General features: G+C 37.7%; 1 pseudogene; it reads left to right on the forward strand.

The window, feature by feature from the left end:
• The window catches only part of LOC101569528, a 10,604-nt pseudogene extending 9,816 nt beyond the window's left edge, over positions 1–788 (forward strand).
• The last annotated feature ends 7,900 nt before the right edge of the window (positions 789–8,688 follow it).

Consider the following 8,688-nt stretch of genomic DNA (forward strand, 5'->3'; position numbering starts at 1 on the left):
ATATACAGACTAATAAAATGCAGTATGACAATATGTCTTCCACACATCTAACCAGAGGATTTCATATAGTTAAGAATGACTGATTGCATAGCCACGAAACACGTATCTGGGGAAATTTGAGCTTCAGTGTGCCAGTGAGCTAGGGATGATATTGATCCTAGGTTACTGGCAGGAATGCTTGGAGAAGTTATGAAATCTTACCACCAAATCAGAAGTCCATTTTCTTTCAGGCAAGCCCAACTAACCAATGCTCATCGGCTCATGTATGTTTTTGAATACATACAAGTACAACAGTGTAGACTTGCTCCTCCTGAACTTGGCCTTTGCAACAATGATTAGACAGTTAACAACTAGAACTATCTATCCCAGGGTCCCTCGAATGAATCTTAGTCCCTGTCACAAAGTACAGAGAGAGAGAGAGAGAGAGAGAGAGAGAGAGAGAGAGAGAACATAGTTCATTAAAGCAAACTTTAAATAAGTCCATAAAGCAGAATCTTCTTGAGATCCAAGTGCAAAGGAGACACTGGAGGTTCGCTGGAAGCTCTAGGGAGATTTTTGTCTGTTACTACAGAGATAGTTACCATGGAACCTTCATTTCCAAATACATCTTAGGGTTTCTCTAAAGTCATATTTCTTAATCACTTGCTCCAGTCTAAGCAGCAAGCAAAAAAAAAACAAAAAAACAAAAAAAACTATTTTTCATTTTATTCAATATTGTCAGTTTCTAAAACTTGAGGTTATGAAAAATGCCATTCTTCTTCTACCTCTAATTTAAGATATATATTATGCATCACATGATGAAACATGCGAAGAGTTATATACAATAAAATATTTTTTCATATGTCTCATGCATGTGCATTTTTGTCTCTCAGGATTTGATCAAGTTGCAAAGTATTGTCCAGAGCAAATCCCTAAACACTAGTAAGTTCCTAGCCTCTCTGAGAACAAACACAGACCAGGCCAGAGAGAAGAGATCGCAGTACATACAACTTCACTTACATAGTCTCCATTAGCCCCTGAAAAAAATATATATAGGATTAACCTGTAGCAGCCATATGGGCCTGCGTTAACCGTTAATGTTAGATATATTTTAATGAGTATATTTGGCCATATAATATACCAAGCTCAGTGATGCAAAGGTATGCTTCTTGCCAAGAGGAAACTTACAGGCTAACAGAGGCATCTTCCACATTGACTCCTTACTCTGTTTATCCATCGTTCACAATTACAGGATGCAGTTCCAGACTTCCACACTTTTTTTTCTTCCCTAAAACGTTGGTGGGTTTGTTTCATGACTTCAACAATAAAGGTCACTCCACAGTTTGTGTCCTTAGTTTTCAATTTTCCATTAATCTCCTTCCCAGTATGTCCCACATTTTTTCTATATATCTTGAAAAGGCTATCCTACAGTCACTGCAGAACTCAAGTACGAAAACAGACACATCTGTTTCCTCAAAGGTAAATGTCTCCATCACTCTATTTGGTTATAAACAATAGTGAGGGAATAAAAGGTGAACTCATAAAGTTATTCTAAGTCCTCATTTTTCTGCAAAAGTGTCAGTTTATATCTACTATTCCAGAAAAATTATTAGTAGGTCTGTCTTTCATTTTAACATGAGTCCTAATTGGTTGAAACATTCAAACGGTGAACACCAGATGCTGGAAGACCTCAACTGTTCTTTTTTTCTTTTATTTGTATTTTAGGGAAGGGTCTACAGGGTTCTCAGGGTCTCACTACTAGATCAAACTCATAGTGATCCCCCTGTTTACAGCCTCCCAAGAGCTGGGATTACAGGCATGCGCCACCACGCCCAGTTTCAATTGCTGTCTCAGCGCACCCTGGGGGCAGGCTCTTTAACTTTTTAATTTTTATGTAGAATGAGGAAAATAATCACAATGCAAACCACTTAAAGAATGTTTAAACAATGTATCTTCTGACTCAAAGAGGGCGCTAAATGCAGTTATCTAATATTTCTATATACATAACAGTTTTATATTATTATATAAAAACAATTATATTTTAAGTGTATTAGTTTTAAGTGTATTTATTATTTACTAGTACAATAATAGTAACTATATCCTTCGATGAAAGTAGTTTCAGAATAGGCTGTAGCAAGGTGAAATGGGAAGTCCTCAAAGTCTTTATACAAGCAGTAGAAGCAAAAAGAGAACAACTGTGTGCCACACACTATGACAGGATAAAATAAATGCAAGCCAAAATTTAGAGTCTCTGTGGGTGGAGAGGGAAAGGAGAGGCACAAATCAAACTTGATTATGTTTTCCAGCCCAAGAAAACCAGACTAAGATGAGAGAATTGGGGAAATAAGGGTAGGAAAGGGCAAAAAGCTAGATTTTAAACAAGAACTTAAAATGTTAGAAATACCTCCCTGTTATACAGATCAGACATTTGCATGTCAAAGATCAGAGCCTGGATGAAAGGAATCAGATAAGAATTCGAAGATTATGTGAACAGCAATGATCACATAAAAATGGGGCATCGCTTCAAAGATGAGTGTGTAAGGCAGAATTATGACCACATTAGTCAGTGGCAAGAACAGATTCTATCAAAAATGTCACCGAACAGGTAATAAAGCAAGAAAATTGACAAAGGAAATGTTCCCCTGAAGAAAACTATTTCAGCAACTGAGGGCAACAATTTGAGAAAAACAAACCTAAAATTAAATCCCAGCTCTATGCCTCATTTCATGGTAAACCTGAGTGTCAGTTAAATTAATTAAGATATTGTCCTTGTTGGAAATAACAGATAGTGGAATGGATTAATTATGCTTCAGCGAATATTCATTGCATAAATATTAGCTGAATTTGTAAAATGTCACAGAGGCAAAATGGAGAGATTTTAGAAAGTAAGGAATAAGTTTAAGACTAACCTGCCCGGAAAACACAAGGACCCGGGTTCGATCCCCAGTACTGTATGCCATGCCGCCTCAGAACCTCAGGCGCCCTGAAACCAGGCATGGTGGCACATGCCTGGAATCCCAGCACTGGGAAGGCTGAGACAGCAGGATCATTATGAGTCTGAGCTGCATAGCAAGACCCTGTAACCAAATAAATAAATAAATAAATAAATAAATAAATAAAAATAGATTTGAAAGAAAAAGTTTAAACCTAAACTTCAGTAATTAAGAATAACTGAGAATAGCAATGAACTCAGTCAAAAGTGCCTGCTTAGGCAAAGCACAGAGGCTGGGGTTCGATTCCCTAATGTGCCCAGCCATGCGAGCCCCGCCCCCAGGGCGAGCTGAGACCATAATTGAGACATTGGCGCATGCCTGTAATCCCAGCACTTGGGAGGCTGTAAACAGGAGGACCACTACAAGTCCAATCTATGTAGTGAGGCCCTCAACATCATGCAGACCCTGTATCAAATACATTAAAAAAAAGAATGTCAGACACCATATTATGAAAGAGATCATAAATATTCTTTTAAAAATATTTGTATAAATACTTTCCAAGTGACTTTGCAATGACAGTTCAAAGAGAAATGTTAAAATACATGTAAGCACATGGACTGTGCTCGATATTTATCAACTTAAGATCTTGTTTTTATAAAGTTATGTCTTAATGATTGAAATCACATACTTTTTGAAAAGGATTATATCAAGAAAAATAAATAAAAAATAAAAAGGATTATATATAAAAAACCCAATGAACTAAGCCATTGTCTAACCCTCTTTTTTACTTATTTTTCTACATCAATCATTATACTCAGTCTAATATAGGCTTGTATTATAAAATGATTGTTTGCAGATTATAACCCCAAATCTCAACTAGATTAAAAGCTTCTTCAGGGACAGTAATAAATTCTATAACATTGATGTACACTAACACATTCGTTACCCATCAGATGATCGACACATTCTAGATGCACCTCAAAAACTAACTTGGCTAGGAATGAGCGGTAGAGTGATTTCCTAGCTTGTGTGAGGCATCGGGTTCCATCCTCAGAGCTAGGAAAAAAAAAAAAAAACCCTTACTAAATGTAAAGGTCTCCTGTGCAAAGTTAAAAATCTATACTGGAAATCTTTTAATTCTAGAAATTTTTAACTAGATATAACTCATCAGAGGTTTTGTTAAGCAGACATTTTTATTCTCAACAAATATTCAAAGTACACATAATTAGATTTACTGAAACTCATTTAGAAGCCTTGAGTATGTTGACATTGATACTGAAGATAATGATACCAGAAAGTTTCTGCCTGTCAAGGTCAAAGAGATTGCTGAAAAAGGTTTCTCCTTTCTTATTACTCCAGGGCCCAGGAAAGAAACTGACATGATTACAGTAAAGACTATAGAGTTGCCAAGCAACTCAAATCTCTAAAGTGAAGGCCTGTTACTAAGGGACTTAAATTCAGTAAAGGTGTTAATTAGTAAGGCAGAGTTGTAATAATTACCACTCTGGAGCCCTTAAGAAAGTAAAATCCTATTTTTAAAATCTATCATTCACAAGAGGTGTAAAGGGTACAAAAGACATCAAGACTGCTCTAAGAAGTGCAATAAGGGTAGTGGTAATTTCTCAAACTTTCAAGTGTTAATTTGATTTGATGAGTAAAAATGGGGCATTATTCCAAGTGTACTGTAGATATTTAATAGATAAATAATAAAATCAAACTAAATGTTTTATGTGTGTGAAGAAATTCAATGCAGTTTTTTAAAAAATCAATTTATCCAAGTTCTTTTGTTGGATAGAAACTCTGTATACTGTGGTCCTAATTGCAGAATAGAGGATAGCACTTCTCTAAGGAGAGAATATGGAGAAAGGAGGTGGGATGAAGGTTGATCGATGTGTACAAAGTTACAGGAAAGTAGGAGGAAAAAGTACTGGCATTCTCCTGAACAGTATAATGACTATAGTTAATAAAATATCATTATTTCATTCACTGAAAACTGGAAAGGAAAACCATATGCTACTTTAATAACATGTTTCAATTTTTTTTTATACCTTTCTCTTAGGAACTTTGGTCACAACTTAATCTCAAGGCAATATGGTGCCCTCAACAGACCTTAGCCTTCAAAGTATAATGGTCTTACTCAGGTGGGACAGTCGGGACACACCACTGAGTTGTCTCTGCTGAAAATTTCTTTTCCATAAGAGGAAAATTAAAACCTGTCTCATATGTAGGTTGCACAATATTCCTGAATAACTCAAATCAAGTGTTGTTAAATTCACTGAATATGTTTCTGTCATATTATACTTTAGATAGGTGACAGTCAACTCCATCCTGAACTATTTCATTTCCTTTCAAGGCATGCCCTTTATCTGTTTTTCCTGACTCCTAGCTAGGTCTACCAGAAGATCTATGTATTAGCATTCAGCCTTTATTTATGCCCATTCTTATGTCTCAAATTCCCACTGCCAAGAACATCTGAAGCTGTGTTTCTGTTCACATCTGAATACCAACAAATATCCAAAATTTAATACATTAAGAATTAATATCACTATCTCTCTTAGTTACTCTTCTCTCTTGGCTGTGACAAATACCCGACACCCAAAATGAAGAAAGAAAAGGTTTATTTAGCTCACAGTTCCTGGAGTTTTCAGTCCATATTCAGCTGGCTCCAAGGCAGAGTGGCACATGGCAGAGAGCAACCTTTCATGGAGGTGGCAAAGAGCAAAAGCAAAAAGAGAGATAACAGTGGCTCAAGCAGCTGGCTTCTCTTTGCCCCTTATATTGTAATGCAAATTACCTGCCCCAGGGCAGGTGCAGCATCCACACCCATAGCAATCAACCACAAACTCCAGAAGCCACCCCAAAACTGCATGAGGCTTTGGGGGACAACTATACACAAATCATAGCACTATCTTTTCTTTTTTTTCTTCTTTGGCTTTGTTCCTTATCTTAATAAGTGACACCATTTTCTCTGTTACTGATGCACCAACATTGATAACCAGTAAAGTTAGGGCCAGGGAGATAGCTCAATAGAATAAGCACTTGCCTGGCAAGCGCAAGGTCCTGAGTTCAATCCTGGTATTGCAATAATAATAATAATAATAATAATAATAATAATAATAAGTAAAGTTGATATTAATTCCCTAAAAACCAAAAGGCTAATTCCCTGAATTTACCAACCGGCAGATTTACTGAAATAAGTTCAGTGAATAAACAATTAGAAAAACTTCACTGTTCCTTTTAAAACTTTATTTTTATAAGCATCACATGTGCTTTGGAAAAATCATACAATACATCAAAGGTTGGAAGCCATGAAGCTTTGAAAATGAGCACTGTGAAGTGCAAGTACTCAGAAATGTGAGGCTAACAAAGACCTCAAAATGGGAAGCCAACCCAAAGGATGAGCCCACTAGACTGATTCCAGCACCAAAGGTCTCTAGAAAGGAAATCTGCACTGCCTCTCCACCCTACATGGCTTATACCCCTGCTGGGAGATGAGCTCACAGCCTGATGGAAGAAGCCAAGTACCCCAGTAGAGGCCTAGGAGCCACCAACCAGTGCCGGCCTGTCCCCACTGCCTGCATGCCCCTACTGAGTGGGAAGCTGGTGGAGCAAGATATTCACAGATGAGGGCCGGGCCATGGAAGACTGAGCGCTAGAGAACAAAAGGGCAGTGACTGAGTTGAGACTGATGGGCCCTACAGAACATAAAAAACAGGAGTGTTGTCCTATAAGATGCTGAAAGAGCCAAAGTTCAGTGAATTAAATTGCAGGGGTGGGCAGAGGTTGTGACCTGTCTGTTCCAGGGGAGAAAAGACCCTTGAGCAGCAACCGAACACCTACTCTCCCATGACTCTTTCAAGGACTGGCAGCTCAGTGCCCCAGTAGAATGCTGTCTGCCGCCTGCCTTCAGTGCCCTCGCAGGATCTCTCCCATTCTTCTCCCATCCCCCAGACAAAGCTGCTGAGCTCTGGGATCCCCAGGCACCACCACATTTGCAGTAGGATAGTGATTCTCTGTGGACTGCGATCAGAGAGTGGCATGAGTGGAGAACCAGAGAGGGGCAGCACAGTGTGACAGAGAGGCATAGATGAGAAGACACAAGCAGCAGCAGGGACTAGCACAAGGGAAGGGGGTCAGAGGTTGAGAAGATCCCGTTGGAGAGAAGCAGAAGATGGAGTATTTCACCAGCTGCACTCTGCCTTCCCCACTTTGACAAAATTGAAGGTATCTGATCATAAAACAGAGGCAAACAAGCTCTGGTTGGCCACAACCTCAGGAGCACAAGTGAAACTGCACAAAGTGCTGCCAGCAGGGGTCATAAGGGGTAGGTTCAGCCACCCTTCTGGATACTCCCAAGTGAAAGTCTCTTCCTTTGTAAGCATAGAGAGCTCAAGCTTTCTATCAGCATATTAATTGGTCCTGACCTTTTCAAAGTTCTCTTCTGAGATTATATTTCCACTCATTTTTATGCCTATATATTTCTGAAAATATTTTCTGAGGGCAGGCCAAATAGCTCAGCAGACTAAAGCACCTGCAAGCAGGTGCAAGGGCTGGGGGTTCAATCCCCCGGCCTGTGTGCTGGCCCGGCCCCTCCAAATGTGGGAGGGGCTGGAGAAAAGGAGCCCTTCTCAACTATTAGTGGGAGTGTAGACTGGTGCAACCACTGTGGAAGACAATGTGAAAATTCCTCAAAAAACTAGGACTAGTAGTTTCATTTGACCCAGCTTTCCCCCTTGCTATTTTCCCAAAGGATTAAAGTCATCACACCATATATATGCACACCCATATTTCTAGTAATGCAATGTGTAATATCTAAGATATCCCAAATGCCCATCAACTAATGAATAGATTAAAAATATATGAATCATAAATAGAATGGAGTTTTACTCAACCATAAAGAAAGATAAACTTGATACATTTATATGTAATGAATTCACCTAGAGTTTATACAAATGTGAAAATATCACATTGTCTCCCTGGTGTGAAAGCTGAAAGTGTAAATAAGGACCAAAATGTATAAGAGATACAGTGAACTAGGAAGAAATCTTCTCATGGGAAAAGGTACAGAGGAGGAGGAAGTGGGAAAGGAGGGGCAAAGATAGAAAAAGATAGATGAAAACTATGAAATAGAAACAAAATTTTTGTAAATAAGGAAGGAAAGAGGAGTGGGAAAGAGGGAAGTGGAATGAGGGAGGAAACATAAATATCAAGTCATATATTATGTGCAGGTACAAATTCTATGCAATGAATTTTATCATTATGCATATCTAAATTGTACCAATAATCTTAATTTTGAAAAAAGAGTTGAATATTTGAAGGAATACACAAAATTGCTAAAACTTTAGCCAAACTTACTAAAAGAAGTAAAAGAAAAGTCATATTAATACATACATACACACACACACATATGAACATTTAGAAGATTCTAAAAATGACTTTGGAAATTTATATTCCAATGCAATGGAAAATTAAGAGAAAAAATTCCTGAATAAAATAAAAATTGCCAAAATTGAAAAGAAATATGTATAGACTAATAACAGAAAATGTTATAAAAGCATAATAGAAGCACTACCAACTAAAACGAAAAACTAGAACCCACTGTATTAACCTCTGAATTGTACCAGATTTGCAGAGAACTTTTTTTTAATTATATTTTTAATTTCATTAACTGATATTGGGTTATTCAGAATTTTTATATCTTCTTGATTCAGTATCAGTAATTCATACATATCTAGGAATCTGTCTATTTCTTCCATCCTCTGAGAGGAAAGATTTT

Source organism: Octodon degus, unplaced genomic scaffold, assembly GCF_000260255.1.
Source record: "Octodon degus isolate 3935 unplaced genomic scaffold, OctDeg1.0 scaffold00136, whole genome shotgun sequence".
Taxonomy (NCBI): Eukaryota; Metazoa; Chordata; class Mammalia; order Rodentia; family Octodontidae; genus Octodon; species Octodon degus.